Source organism: Aedes aegypti, unplaced genomic scaffold, assembly GCF_002204515.2.
Source record: "Aedes aegypti strain LVP_AGWG unplaced genomic scaffold, AaegL5.0 Primary Assembly AGWG_AaegL5_hic_scaff_1663_PBJ_arrow, whole genome shotgun sequence".
NCBI lineage: Eukaryota > Metazoa > Arthropoda > Insecta > Diptera > Culicidae > Aedes > Aedes aegypti.
Window position 1 is genome coordinate 8,934 of NW_018735121.1, and position 16,082 is coordinate 25,015.

The window sequence follows — 16,082 nt, forward strand, 5'->3', positions numbered from 1 at the left end:
TCTTCTTATTGCTACATTGCGTGCATTAAAAAAATAGCACTTTGTGAGAAATTGGAGAATAATGTAAATCCTGGCTACGCCCTTGTGGCTATCACAAGCAATGAGTTCCTTGTTGAATTCAATGGCACTCCACGATTACTGAATGATGTTTATATGTTTATAATTATACTTTGGATGACTGTTATCACATCACATCACTTTAATACATACACTGATCACTTGATTCCAATCACACAAAGGAAAACTGATCACATTTTCCTAGATGAACAACAGACTCCAAAATTACAATCCAACTCACCTTCCGGCGAAAAATAATCGTTGATCAAAATTTGCGGCGATCGCGGTGAAAGCATCATATCCAACTGATCGAGGGACGAATCTCGGCGAGCGTCAATTTTCAGCAGCATTCCACGGGCACTCATTTTTCACACTGATATTTTCCGCCTCTTGCTGCGATACTGTCGTCACACCGTACTCAGTCGCAAGCACCGTCCGGTTTCTGTCCACCCCGGAGTTCACTTCTCGCAGGCACTTATTAATAAATATTAAACGTTGGCTCTTCTCTTCGAATCTGTCTTACTGGCTTCCTAAAAAAATCTGATGGTGATGGGTTTCAGATGTCATCAATATCAGTGCAACCGATGTGCTAATTGGATTTCGCGGGTAAACGTGAAAATTCTATCTAATCAATCGGGACAAGCGATCTAGCTTGAATAACTAGCGCGTGCACTTTCTTCTCCGGGCGCGAAGATTCGAATTTCTAGCGGTTTCATTCGATTTCACGGCGGATGGGTGTGGCAATGGAAGTGCGATCACTTTCGAGCATTTAAGCAGCTCAGAAAACATGCATTTATTTAACCCTTTCAGGACGACATTTTTAGCACATATTCAACACACGGATTTGAAGAAACAGCAAAACATGTTGAGAACGAATATTTTTCGGGATGTACTGAGTTCACCAATCTGTTCTGGATTATCAAATGATTGTATATAGATAAATGAAGTATGATAAAAAGCTTCCTTTCTACAAAGCTATGCACAAGAAGCGCCATCGACTCATTATAACATGCTGCATAACATGCCAAAAGCATAATAAGTAATCAAGATATAGTAGGTGCTCCAAATTGTTTCCAAGTTCTAATCCTTCAATCTACTAGATCAACCAAAAAATTGTTTAGTTTTGTTCAAAAACAAACACCATTTTGTCCATGAAAGGACCTATAATTCTTTAAGAAGAATATTTGAGATATTCTACGCTCTCCAAACTGTCTTTGAGCTTAAACCATCCGATCTACTAGTGCAACCATGGCTTGGAAGATATTCCATGGAATTAAAAACATGTCTAGTTGAGCCAACAGGTAAAAAAAAAAGCACAAAGAAGCTATGTCAATATGGTCCATCCGTCCTGAAGGGGTTAAGCGGTCGTCCGTCATTCTTAACGTGGACATAAAGAGGAACATTTTTGGCAAGGTAATTAACTTTAAAAAAGGCCCTAAAATAGACGACGGAATTGAGTCACAAACGATCCGCAGAGAGTATCTTAAGTAGAATTCTCAAGTGATCAAATCTGTTGAAGAATTGCCGGAATGTCACTCGATCCGTGATTAGTGGGGATTTTCTCTTGGGAAGAAGCCAAAACGGAAGGGTTTCGGTATAATTTGCGATGGTAATGCTGACGCGAAAGATTTATACGGATTGAGAGTGGAAGGATATGACAAATTTTGTGGGATTTTGATTCCAACCAGTGATAAATTGAAATTTTCAAGTGGAGTGGTAATTTAGTGCAATCTTTTCACAGGATTAATTGGATAGATTCATCCCTCAATCCAGCCAAAATTCTCGAGAGTCCAAGCCGAAGAAATTTCAGTCAGAATCCCACACTGGATTCTCTTAGAATCCCAAACGAGATTCTCTCAGAAATCCCAGACGGGATTCTCTCAGAATCCCAGATGGGATTCTCTCAGAATCCAAGACGGTATTTTCTCAGAATCTCAGACGTGATATCTCAGAATTCCAGACGGGAATTTTCTCAGAAACCCAGACGGGATTCTCTCAGAATATCCAGACCCGATTCTCTTCAGAATCTCCAGACGCGATTCTCTCATAAACTCAAGTTGGCTTCTCTCAGAATCCTAGGCGAGATTCTTCTGAATCCCAAGCGGTATTCTTTCTGATCCCAGGCGGGATTCTCTCAGAATCTCAAGCGGATTCTCTCAGAATCTCAGGCAGGATTCTCTCAAAATCCCAAGCGGGATTTCTCTTCGAATCCCAAGCGGATTCTCTCAGAATCACATACAGGACTCTCTCAGAATCCCAGACCGATATTCTCTCAAAATCCTAGACGCGATTGTCTCAGAATCCCAGCCGGGGTTCACTCATAATCCCAGACGCGATTCTCTCAGAATCCCAGACAGGATTCTCTCAGAATCCCAGCCGGGGTTCACTCAATATCCCAGTCGCGATTCTCTCAGAATCCCAGACGGGATTCTCTCCGAATCCCAGTCGGGATTCTCTCGGAATCCCAGACGGGATTCTCTCCGAATCCCAGACGGGATTCTCTCAGAATCCCAGACGGGATTCTCTCCGAATCCCAGACGGGATTCTCTCAGAATCCCACACGGGATTCTCTCAGAAATCCCAGACGGGATTCTCTCAGAATCCCAGACGGGATTCTCTCAGAATCCCAGTCGGGATTCTCTCAGAATTCCAGACGGGATTGGTCTCAGAATCACAGACGGGATTCTCTCATAATCCGAGACGGGATTCTCTCAGAATCCCAGTCGGGATTCTCTCAGAATCCCAGTCGGGATTCTCTCAGAATCCCAGTCGGGATTCTCTCCGAATCCCAGACGGGATTCTCTCCGAATCCCAGACGGGATTCTCTCCGAATCCCAGACGGGATTCTCTCCGAATCCCAGACGGGATTCTCTCCGAATCCCAGTCGGGATTCTCTCCGAATCCCAGACGGGATTCTCTCCGAATCCCAGACGGGATTCTCTCCGAATCCCAGACGGGATTCTCTCCGAATCCCAGACGGGATTCTCTCCGAATCCCAGACGGGATTCTCTCCGGATCCCAGACGGGATTCTCTCCGGATCCCAGACGGGATTCTCTCCGGATCCCAGACGGGATTCTCTCCGGATCCCAGACGGGATTCTCTCCGGATCCCAGACGGGATTCTCTCCGGATCCCAGACGGGATTCTCTCCGGATCCCAGACGGGATTCTCTCCGGATCCCAGACGGGATTCTCTCCGAATCCCAGACGGATTCTCTCCGAATCCCAGACGGGATTCTTTCCGAATCCCAGACGGGATTCTTTCCGAATCCCAGACGGGATTCTCTCCGAATCCCAGACGGGATTCTCTCCGAATCCCCAGACGGGATTCTCTCCGAATCCCAGACGGGATTCTCTCCGAATCCCAGACGGGATTCTCTCCCAATCCCAGACGGGATTCTCTCCCAATCCCAGACGGGATTCTCTCCGAATCCCAGACGGGATTCTCTCCGAATCCCAGACGGGATTCTCTCCGAATCCCAGACGGGATTCTCTCACGAATCCCAGACGGGATTCTCTCCGAATCCCAGACGGGATTCTCTCCGAATCCCAGACGGGATTCTCTCCGAATCCCAGACGGGATCTCTCCGAATCCCAGACGGGATTCTCTCCGAATCCCAGACGGGATTCTCTCCGAATCCCAGACGGGATTCTCTCCAATCCCAGACGGGATTCTCTCCGAATCCCAGACGGGATTCTCTCCGAATCCAGACGGGATTCTCTCCGAATCCCAGACGGGATTCTCTCCGAATCCCAGACGGGATTCTCTCCGAATCCCAGACGGGATTCTCTCCGAATCCCAGACGGGATTCTCTCCGAATCCCAGACGGGATTCTCTCCGAATCCCAGACGGATTCTCTCCGAATCCCAGACGGGATTCTCTCCGAATCCCAGACGGGATTCTCTCCGAATCCCAGACGGGATTCTCTCCGAATCCCAGACGGGATTCTCTCCGAATCCCAGACGGGATTCTCTCCGAATCCCAGACGGGATTCTCTCCGAATCCCAGACGGGATTCTCTCCGAATCCCAGACGGGATTCTCTCCGAATCCCAGACGGGATTCTCTCCGAATCCCAGACGGGATTCTCTCCGAATCCCAGACGGGATTCTCTCCGAATCCCCAGACGGGATTCTCTCCGAATCCAGACGGGATTCTCTCCGAATCCCAGACGGGATTCTCTCCGAATCCCAGACGGGATTCTCTCCGAATCCCAGACGGGATTCTCTCCGAATCCCAGACGGGATTCTCTCCGGAATCCCAGACGGGATTCTCTCCGAATCCCAGACGGGATTCTCTCCGAATCCCAGACGGGATTCTCTCCGAATCCCAGACGGGATTCTCTCCGAATCCCAGACGGGATTCTCTCCGAATCCCAGACGGGATTCTCTCCGAATCCCAGACGGGATTCTCTCCGAATCCCAGACGGGATTCTCTCCGAATCCCAGACGGGATTCTCTCCGAATCCCAGACGGGATTCTCTCCGAATCCCAGACGGGATTCTCTCCGAATCCCAGACGGGGATTCTCTCCGAATCCAGACGGGATTCTCTCCGAATCCCAGACGGGATTCTCTCCGAATCCCAGACGGGATTCTCTCGAATCCCAGACGGGATTCTTCCGAATCCCAGACGGGATTCTCTCCGAATCCCAGACGGGATTCTCTCGAATCCCAGACGGGATTCTCTCCGAATCCCAGACGGGATTCTCTCCGAATCCCAGACGGGAATTCTCTCCGAATCCCAGACGGGATTCTCTCCGAATCCAGACGGGATTCTCTCCGAATCCCAGACGGGATTCTCTCGAATCCCAGACGGGATTCTCTCCCGTCGAATCCCAGACGGGATTCTCTCGAATCCAGACGGGATTCTCTCCGAATCCCAGACGGGATTCTCTCCGAATCCCAGACGGGATTCTCTCCGAATCCCAGACGGGATTCTCTCCGAATCCAGACGGATTCTCGAATCCAGACGGATTCTCCGAATCCCAGACGGGATTCTCTCCGAATCCCAGACGGGATTCTCTCCGAATCCCAGACGGGATTTTCTCCGAAACCCAGACGGGATTCTCTCCGAATCCCAGACGGGATTCTCTCCGAATGCCAGACGGGATTCTCTCCGAATCCCAGACGGGATTCTCTCCAGAATCCCAGACGGGATTCTCTCCGAATCCCAGACGGGATTCTCTCCGAATCCCAGACGGGATTCTCTCCGGAATCCAGACGGGATTCTCTCCGAATCCCAGACGGGATTCTCTCCGAATCCCAGACGGGATTCTCTCCGAATCCCAGACGGGATTCTCTCCGAATCCCAGACGGGATTCTCTCCGAATCCCAGACGGGATTCTCTCCGAATCCCAGACGGGATTTTCTCCCGAAACCCAGACGGGATTCTCTCCGAAACCCAGACGGGATTCTCTCCGAATCCCAGACGGGATTCTCTCCGAATCTCAGACGGGATTCTCTCAGAATCCCAGATGGGATTCTCTCAAAAATCCCAGACGGGATCCTCTCAGATTCCCAGACGGGATCCTCTCAGAATCCCAGACGGGATTCTCTCAGAATCTCATACGGGATTCTTTCTGAATCCCAGGCGGGATTCTCTCTGAATCCCAGGCGGGATTCTCTCTGAACCCCAGGCGGGATTCTCTCTAATCTCAGGCGAACCTAGACTGGAATCTTTCAGAATTCCAGACGGGATTCTCTCCGAATCCCAGGCGGGATTCTCTCCGAATCCCAGGCGGAATTCTCTCCGAATCCCAGGCGGGATTCTCTCCGAATCCCAGGCGGGATTCTCTCCGAATCCCAGGCGGGATTCTCTCCGAATCCCAGGCGGGATTCTCTCCGAATCCCAGGCGGGATTCTCTCCGGATCCCAGACGGGATTCTCTCCGGATCCCAGACGGGATTCTCTCCGGATCCCAGACGGGATTCTCTCCGGATCCCAGACGGGATTCTCTCCGAATCCCAGACGGGATTCTCTCCGAATCCCAGTCGGGATTCTCTCCGAATCCCAGTCGGGATTCTCTCCGAATCCCAGTCGGGATTCTCTCCGAATCCCAGGCGGGATTCTCTCCAAATCTCAGGCGGGATTCTCTCCGAATCCCAGTCGGAATTCTCTCCGAATCCCAGTCGGATTCTCTCCGAATCCCAGTCGGGATTCTCTCCGAATCCCAGTCGGGATTCTCTCCAAATTCCAGTCGGGATTCTCTCCGAATCCCAGTCGGGATTCTCTCCGAATCCCAGTCGGGATTCTCTCCGAATCCCAGACGGGATTCTCTCCGAATCCCAGACGGGATTCTCTCCGGATCCCAGACGGGATTCTCTCCGGATCCCAGACGGGATTCTCTCCGGATCCCAGACGGGATTCTCTCCGGATCCCAGACGGGATTCTCTCCGGATCCCAGACGGATTCTCTCCGGATCCCAGACGGGATTCTCTCCGGATCCCAGACGGGATTCTCTCCGAATCCCAGACGGGATTCTCTCCGAATCCCAGTCGGGATTCTCTCCGAATCCCAGTCGGGATTCTCTCGAATCCCAGTCGGATTCTCTCCGAATCCCAGGCGGGATTCTCTCCAAATCTCAGGCGGGATTCTCTCCGAATCCCAGTCGGAATTCTCTCCGAATCCTTGTCGGGATTCTCTCCTAATCCCAGTCGGGATTCTCTCCGGATCAAAGTCGGGATTCTCTCTGAATCCCAGACGGGATTCTCTCCGAATCCCAGACGGGATTCTCTCCGAATCCCAGACGGGATTCTCTCCGAATCCCAGACGGGATTCTCTCCGAATCCCAGACGGGATTCTCTCCGAATCCCAGACGGGATTCTCTCCGAATCCCAGACGGGATTCTCTCCGAATCCCAGACGGGATTTTCTCCGAAACCCAGACGGGATTCTCTCCGAAACCCAGACGGGATTCTCTCCGAATCCCAGACGGGATTCTCTCCGAATCCCAGACGGGATTCTTTCCGAATCCCAGACGGGATTCTTTCCGAATCTCAGACGGGATTCTCTCAGAATCCCAGTCGGGATTCTCTCCGAATCCCAGTCGGGATTCTCTCCGAATCCCAGTCGGGATTCTCTCCGAATCCCAGTCGGGATTCTCTCCGAATCCCAGTCGGGATTCTCTCCGAATCCCAGTCGGGATTCTCTCCGAATCCCAGTCGGGATTCTCTCCAAATCTCAGGCGGGATTCTCTCCGAATCCCAGTCGGGATTCTCTCCAAATCCCAGTCGGGATTCTCTCCGAATCCCAGTCGGGATTCTCTCCTAATCCCAGTCGGGATTCTTTCCGGATCAAAGTCGGGATTCTCTCTGAATCCCAGACGGGATTCTCTCCGAATCCCAGACGGGATTCTCTCCGAATCCCAGACGGGATTCTCTCCGAATCCCAGACGGGATTCTCTCCGAAACCCAGACGGGATTCTCTCCGAATCCCAGACGGGATTCTCTCCGAATCCCAGACGGGATTCTTTCCGAATCCCAGACGGGATTCTTTCCGAATCTCAGACGGGATTCTCTCAAAATCCCAGACGGGATCCTCTCAGATTCCCAGACGGGATCCTCTCAGAACCCAGACGGGATTCTCTCAGAATCTCATACGGGATTCTTTCTGAATCCCAGGCGGGATTCTCTCTGAATCCCAGGCGGGATTCTCTCTGAACCCCAGGCGGGGATTCTCTCTAATCTCAGGCGAACCTAGACTGGAATCTTTCAGAATTCCAGACGGGATTCTCTCAGAATCCTAGCCGGGATACGCTCAGAGTTCCAGACGGGATCCTCTCAAAATCCCAGACGCGATCCTCTCCGAATCCCAGGCGGGATTCTCTCCGAATCCCAGGCGGGATTCTCTCCAAATCTCAGGCGGGATTCTCTCCGAATCCAGTCGGGATTCTCTCCGAATCCCAGTCGGGATTCTCTCCGAATCCCAGTCGGGATTCTCTCCGAATCCCAGTCGGGATTCTCTCCGAATCCCAGTCGGGATTCTCTCCGAATCCCAGTCGGGATTCTCTCCGAATCCCAGTCGGGATTCTCTCCGAATCCCAGTCGGGATTCTCTCCGAATCCCAGTCGGGATTCTCTCCGAATCCCAGTCGGGATTCTCTCCGAATCCCAGTCGGGATTCTCTCCGAATCCCAGTCGGGATTCTCTCCGAATCCCAGTCGGGATTCCTCTCCGAATCCCAGTCGGGATTCTCTCCGAATCCCAGTCGGGATTCTCTCCGAATCCCAGTCGGGATTCTCTCCGAATCCCAGTCGGGATTCTCTCCGAATCCCAGTCGGGATTCTCTCCGAATCCCAGTCGGGATTCTCTCCGAATCCCAGTCGGGATTCTCTCCGAATCCCAGTCGGGATTCTCTCCGAATCCCAGTCGGGATTCTCTCCGAATCCCAGTCGGGATTCTCTCCGAATCCCAGTCGGGATTCTCTTCCGAATCCCAGTCGGGATTCTCTCCGAATCCCGTCGGATTCTCTCGAATCCCAGTCGGGATTCTCTCCGAATCCCAGTCGGGATTCTCTCCGAATCCCAGTCGGGATTCTCTCCGAATCCCAGTCGGGATTCTCTCCGAATCCCAGTCGGGATTCTCTCCGAATCCCAGTCGGGATTCTCCGAATCCAGTCGGATTCTCCCGAATCCCAGTCGGGATTCTCTCCGAATCCCAGTCGGGATTCTCTCCGAATCCCAGTCGGGATTCTCTCGAATCCCAGTCGGGATTCTCTCCGAATCCCAGTCGGGATTCTCTCCGAATCCCAGTCGGGATTTCTCTCCGAATCCCAGTCGGGATTCTCTCCGAATCCCAGTCGGGATTCTCTCCGAATCCCAGTCGGATCTCTCCGAATCCCAGTCGGGATTCTCTCCGAATCCCAGTCGGGATTCTCTCCGAATCCCAGTCGGGATTCTCTCGAATCCCGGGGATTCTCCGAATCCCAGACGGGATTCTCTCCGAATCCCAGACGGGATTCTCTCCGAATCCCAGACGGGATTTCCTCCGAATCCCAGACGGGATTCTCTCCGAATCCCAGACGGGATTCTCTCCGAATCCCAGACGGGATTCTCTCCGAATCCCGACTGGGATTCCCTCCGGGATTCTTATCTCTGAATCCTAGGCGGGATTCTCCTAGAAGCCCAGGCGGAATTGTCTTTGAGTCCCAGGCAGGATTCTCCTTGAATCCCAAGTGGGATTCCATCAGAATCCTATACGGGGTTCTCTCAGAATCCTAGACGGGATTCTCCCAGAATCCTAGACGATATTTTCTCAGAATCCCATACGGGATTCTCTCAAAACCCCTAACGGGATTCTCCCAGATTTCCAGGCGGGATATGTATAAAATGCGGGATGCTATGGCATATACAAGTCAGCATCCTAGACGAAGCTATCTCAAAATCCTTATCTGGGTTGTGTTATTTTCTGTGAAGTGCTTTATCAGATTTCACAATTTTTGGCAATTGCTTGCTAAGAGTTTGTTGTTTTTGAATCATACCGCGTTGCGATTTGATAAAGCTCGATGATTGTTGTTAATTGCAAACCGATAACGACAACAACACATTATAGCGATTAACCAAGGTTTAGTATTACTTTGTTGTTAACCCACTTCAGCGATATCTAAAAATGGATTTGAAAACATGTCTCACCCGTAAACATCTGTGTTTAGAGTGTATAATTAGCGCCCCTTAAGCCGTTTCACCCGGCAGATAAACCAAAAAGTCTGACACCATTCTGTCAACCGTCCAGACGAGTCGTTACCATCGCATGTTCAGACCGCGGTCAGTTCGGTCAATGATTTATTGCCATCTGACATTGACCTTCCCCGGGTAAATATCCACCCGTTGCAACAAAAGTCTCAAACCCCGCATCAGAAGGAAACAGACGACAAACATGGGCCGATCACAAAGAAAACCCCCCAACACAAAGCGCTCCCAAATTGCAGGCTGCATTAGGGTGTCCCAGGGAAAAAGCAATGTTTGAAAAGTCATAGTGATCAGTCGTAGAAATGAAGATATGCTTACTTATAGCATTTTTGTAGAACATATTAACTTTCCGAAATAAATTAAACGGCCTGTACTTTAGCAAATAGTAGGCGTTGGAGAAAAAAAATCCACAAAACGTCTAAATATGACAAATTTCATACAAATGGCTATTTCTCAAAAACCGATTTGACGTTTTTAAGAAAGTAGGTTTGTTCTACAAAATGATATAAACTAGCACACTTCATTCCAGAGTTGAGCACCATAACTTTTCGAATATCTATCTTTCCTGGGACACCCCTAACCCCATCCGCCGTGCACTGCATTTTCACGAAAGTGGGTGGCTGCGTCATTCGGCTTCTGTTCTGTTCGCCGCCGCTTGTTCTCATTCTCGTCATGTGTTTTTCCTGTTTGGTCCAATTCGGACGGATCGCACATTAATGACTCTCGTCTTTCGACATCAAACAAGCCGCGAGTTTTTTTTTTCTCTGTCAATGTTTTCGAAAAGTAAGCCGTGATTTTCGTGAGAGGCGTGCATTCGTTGCTAGATTGAGGTGGAAAATTCGACGAAATCGGATTTTCTTCCCTGCACGATTGTTTACGTAATCGTATTTCGATGTCGTGTTTACCACTGCGAATGGGAGTTTTCACTGGACGGATTTGCTTTTGGTTCACGGAATTTTGTACAACTTCTTCTCTTCACTGAGTAGGCACTGTTTTGTCACCGAATCACAAATTTTAGAATTATTCACGCGCTGTGTCACGATTCACGCGCGTTGAGGACGGACGATATGGTGATGGGTGGCAATTATCTTCTTCACTAGTCTATCCAAGTAGGCGGCACACTATAAGTTGTCGAGACACTACTGAAACAGTTCGGTTGTTTTCTTCACTGCACGAAACAGATTTTCACACTGGTGACTATGTTTTGGCTGGCATGAATGTATATCTTTGTTGGCGCGCGCTCTACACCCAAGCAAACACACAGCAAGCCGATCCGATTGTCAGCCGTTTCGAATGCTCTGAGTACAAATCGCGTGTTTTGATTCTAGGGGAACTAGGTGTAAAATGCGCCACCGATATATTTTCAAGATAAAAGGTATTTGGTCTAATTTGATCATTTCATACGATATAGCTATCAATTTGAAAGCATCTCACGGAAAAACATATCCCAATTTACACACAAAAAAATCGAGAACGATTTTAGCAACTTTGGGTGTTAACACGTGAGGAAAAATGCGTCATGCTTAATGGTTGCTCAGGAACCATCAGTGAAATTCAAATTATGCCGCGAAAACCCAAACTCAAACGAGACATAGAACTCCAATCAACGTTCCTTTGCTCTTTATTTCTTATCTCGATATCCAGTTAGAGAACCATTATAGAATTGCATTTCCATGACTAACTCGATAAACCCTTGAATTCATGGAGAGTTGGCTGTACATAGTATCTACTGCATGCATAAACATTTGAAAAATAACTAGATTTTGCCAAAACAAAATCCATTCTGAATATCGCTGACCATGGTTTCTTTTTTTAAACCCATTTTTTTAGAGGTGATTGCCTTAATCTAATGTCAGTTTTTAGTAATTACGAGCTTATTAATGTCACTGTAAACTCACTTTCAATTACGTTTTCGACAAAATTCCCAGTTAAAATAAAGTTTCTCCTTAGGGCGCGTATTACCCCGTCTTCCCTTACACAGCTGCGCTTCACAAGACAACTGTAAGGTATGCCGGTGTGCTGGTAGGGCGCTGTTTCTTAAACGCCGGCGACGAACGGTTGGGCGCTGGATGGTTCTTTCCCGAAATGCAAGTATGCGTGCGAGCTAGGGTTGATCAAATTGGTCTGGTTACAACAATGATACTGAAAATGCGACGAAGTAGGTAATAGATTACTCAGTTATCACGAAACAGTCTTTATTATCCCTTAGGTGTTGTTTTATTATCTATTCTGCCTAAAAACGGAATTTGATTTGAAATAAGCTCTACTACCTAAATATGTTTGAATATTTGCACTTCTCTTAGGCATTGCTGTTTTCATCAATCTGGTTTCTTTCTCTCGTTATTTTTGATAGCTATGTTTCTAATGTTTTCATTTCACATGTATTCATTTACTTTTATCGGTGTTCCACATTTTATTAACTTTTGCTTGTTTCTTCGAGTATCTTCCTTCTTATTTTAAACTTCTTTTCTGATCAGTTTGATTATTATGTTTTCTACTCTTCATTCTTCATATTTTCTTCTTACAATTCATTGTTGTTTTCTTTGTCTTATGTTTTTCTTCTTCTTCCTTATTAACTGTCTTCATATTTTTCTTGAGGTGCTTCCTAACTATCTATGGCTTCCTTCGATGATGGCTTCCTTTTGCTTTTTTCAGTTCTCCTTCATTTGCTTCCTGTTTCTTCATTTTCTTCTATTTTCCCTTCCACCTGCTTTCTTTTTTCTTCTTCATTCTACTCCCACAGCGATTTCCTTATGTATTGTTTTTTTCTTCTTTGCTCCTGATCATGATTCCCGTTCTTTTTGAAATGCTCTTGCTGAGCTAGACGTGTACTGTTAAGACAGTGGCGACGAACATAACGCTCCAAGTAACAATTCCAATGCCTTCAGGACTCAGATGTTATTTATTGAGGTTTTTATTAAGGGTGCATTTGATCTTAACAGATTTAATAAAGTATCGAATAGAGCAAAACAGTAGGGTGCCCCAAAATTTAACTCTGTCAGAAAACATGGGAGCTCAAACTCCAAATGGTAGTGAAGAATGTTACAATCAAACTTTTGTACAGGGGAACTCTATGAAATGACGTTTAGTCTGATTCCCAGGGCCGGATTTACAAATGTTGGGGCCCTGGGGCCATTGTCTTGTGGGGGCCCTTTTCCCAGAAAAAACATTTTGATAATAGATTTAGATATTTTTAATGTTTTTGTAAGGTTTTCATTGTCAGAAATCATGTATATTAAATGGTTAAGGTGCTTTTTCGACAACAATAAAATTTATTTGATTTATTTCTTTCTTATTGGTACCTTAATTCAAATTATGCTTATTCTAATCCTGTTGAATATGAACCTGAATATTGAAGTTGTTGAACATACAGATTTATTTAACAGTTTTGAGTTAAATAAATTGATTTAGTGCTGGTAGCAGGTATTTTTCTAGAAACTTGTTTCCTTTTTATGCAAGTCTCTAAAAAGTTTTTTTTTTAATGGAAGGTCTCTAGTTCAATCAAAATGGTATCCGAAGTCTCTTTTTTCCTTTTTCTGGTTACAATAAATCCTGATGCAAAATAGAAGAAAAAATAGAAGGCTGAGAAGGGGGGCCCAGATAGCCGTAGCGGTAAACGCGCAGCTATTCAGCATGACCAAGCTGAGGGTCGTGGGTTCGAATCCCACCGGTCGAGGATCTTTTCGGGTTGGAAATTTTCTCGACTTCCCAGGGCATAGAGTATCTTCGTACCTGCCACACGATATACACATGCAAAAATGGTCATTGGCATAGTAAGCTCTCAGTTAATAACTGTGGAAGTGCTCATATGAACACTAAGCTGAGAAGCAGGCTCTGTCCCAGTGGGGACGTAACGCCAGAAAGAAGAAGAAGAAGAAGGCTGACATGGCTAATCAGCAGGTAGTTCAAGAATTTCGTCTCACATGCCTCGAGGAAATGTTACTAGAAATTATTCTATAGATTCCTTTACCAATTCTCCCAGATATGCTTCCAGTGATTTTTCAAAGGATGTTTAGAAGATTTTCTCCAGGAAATCTTTGAGCTCTCCAAAGATATTACTTCCCATATTTTTTTTTCAGAGAAGCTTACTTGGAGTTCCTCTAGATATTCTCCAGTTATTACTATCTAGGAGAACTTACAGATTTTTTAAAGATTTAAATCTTGGAAGGTATACTAGGGAAATAGATGTTAAATCGATCATCGGAAAATTCTATGTGATTTAGGACTTCCTTAAATAATATCTGTGAATCTTTGGAGAAATTCCTGATGGAAGCTTTAAGGTAATTTTTTATGGTTATCCTTGAAAAAATGCAGGATATAATCTTGAAATATCCCAAACAAAATACTTGGAAAAGTTCCTTAGCAAAATTCTTTGACGAATTCCATGGGAAACAATCACTTCATGCTCTTCTGGAGAAATCTTCAGAATAATCTCTGAGGCTTTGGGAAAATACTAGAAATTTATTGAGAAAATCTTGAAGAAATAACAATCGGTAATACGAGCAGTAATACTGTCGTAATGTCACGAGGAATTATAATAATAGAGAAATGTCTGACTTGATTCTATGATAAAGAATCAAACTCTTATTTTCTGGATCCTATTAAAATACGGTTTTCTTTTGTGATTCCTGTTTGGTCCATTTTCGGTCTCTTTTTGATTCCTGTCTCTTCTTGGTCTCTTTCTTCAAGCTAGATGTCTCTAAAGTTCCTACACTTGAACACTACCAGTTATGCAGTGTGTTCTATAAAGTCATTTTGCAACTTTAGAAAATCGTTAAGAATTTAAGCCAAATATTTGCACTCTACTCGTTTATCCAGATCGTTTTCGAATTTTCTTGTTTCTCATGAAGTCAACAAAATTCCATTCTGAATGTTCTGATATTTTGTTTCAGTATTTAATTTAAATTCATAAATTTCACCCATTATTCCGGAATTCTTAAAATAAAATTGATTCTTTAAAATCATATGATGTGGTTTAAAAAAGTATGAACTATTGCATTGATTCTAATTATTCGTAAAAGTTTAACTACAAATATGTTTGTCAAGATTTGTGGTGGCCCCTAAAATGTGGGGGCCCGGGGGCCATGGCCCCCTCGGACCCCCCATAAATGCGGCCCTGCTGATTCCCGTAAGTTATGACAGATACATATTTCTAGTTTAGCAAAATTTCGTAAAACCCATAGTTTTTATATTTTTTGTAGCTTTCTTGGGGTCCAAACTATCTGGAAAAAAACCATTCACTGTATGTTTTGCACGAAAATTCGGCGCACTGATTTTTTGAATGTTCGTAAAACTATGAATTTTTCAGTACATTTTTATTTTATATTATCGAAAGTGGGTATCAAACATAACGCTTGAATTATTCTTTACTTATTGAAAGATCTGAATTTTTTTTTTAAGGAAAAACTTTGTCGAAGGCATCATAGGGTGTCGGATCCTATTCTTGGCACTTTTGATTTACTTGGGCAGCAGGGTTTTTTTTTTAAAGCTACAGATCTCATATTTGGCCACAATATGCGTCATACTAAAGCGCTTCTTACTGCAAATTTTTCAGGCAATTCGCCGAGAAAAACCCCCCATGCCAAAGTGAATCATGGAAGTGCCCAAGTGGTTCTGTACCCTACTCTATTTTTTGGAGTTATTCGAGCTTTACTGCTGGCAGAAATGTGACTTTTTTGGTTATTTTTGCAGAATATCTTAAGCATGTGATATAATTTCTAACACAGGACCCCCTAAAACAAAGCGAAACTGAGTGGCACACTATGTTTCACTTATAATTATTGTTAACGTGGGATTTATTATGTGGAAGATGGTTTTTGACTATTTAGTTCATTTTTCCTTCCTTATTGCAGTAACTACATGCTCGATTTTTTTAATAGTATTGTAACGTCGTTAGCACTAAACCTCATAATGTTGTTATAGATCAACCAAAACAATTTGTCACATTTAAATTGAATCCAAATTTTCAAATTTTAGTTTGTTTATTTTTTTTCTTTTTTTCTTATCCTCTATGCTGTACAGTAGCTGTATTTTTTTCCAAAGTATTTTGAACAATTGAAGGGTGACCTTTTTCGAATTAACATATTATAAATAAGAACGTTTCGCGTAATACATTTGACACTGTACGTTTAGCATGAAGTGAAATAGACATTATTTCAACAGTTGTAACGATAATTGTTCCAAGCACTGTGCGCAACATTGCTTGACTCTGATTGGCTCGTTGCTTACAAGTGTTCCTACCAACCAGAAACTATTAAGCTAGAAAAGCCTCCGCGCAATTAATATAAATAGAGGCTGCAAATACGCAAAACCATGGAGTATTTTGTGCAAACCTGTGACGAAGA

General features: G+C 45.6%; 1 long non-coding RNA gene across 1 annotated transcript; it reads right to left on the reverse strand.

Moving 5' to 3' along the window:
• Positions 1–574: 574 nt before the first annotated feature.
• LOC110680621 lies at positions 575–11,181 on the reverse strand. Its single transcript, XR_002502945.1, has 2 exons — positions 10,644–11,181; positions 575–587 (listed from the first exon to the last, which is right to left on the reverse strand). It is a non-coding gene; the product is annotated as an uncharacterized LOC110680621 (long non-coding RNA).
• Between the last annotated feature and the right edge of the window lie 4,901 nt (positions 11,182–16,082).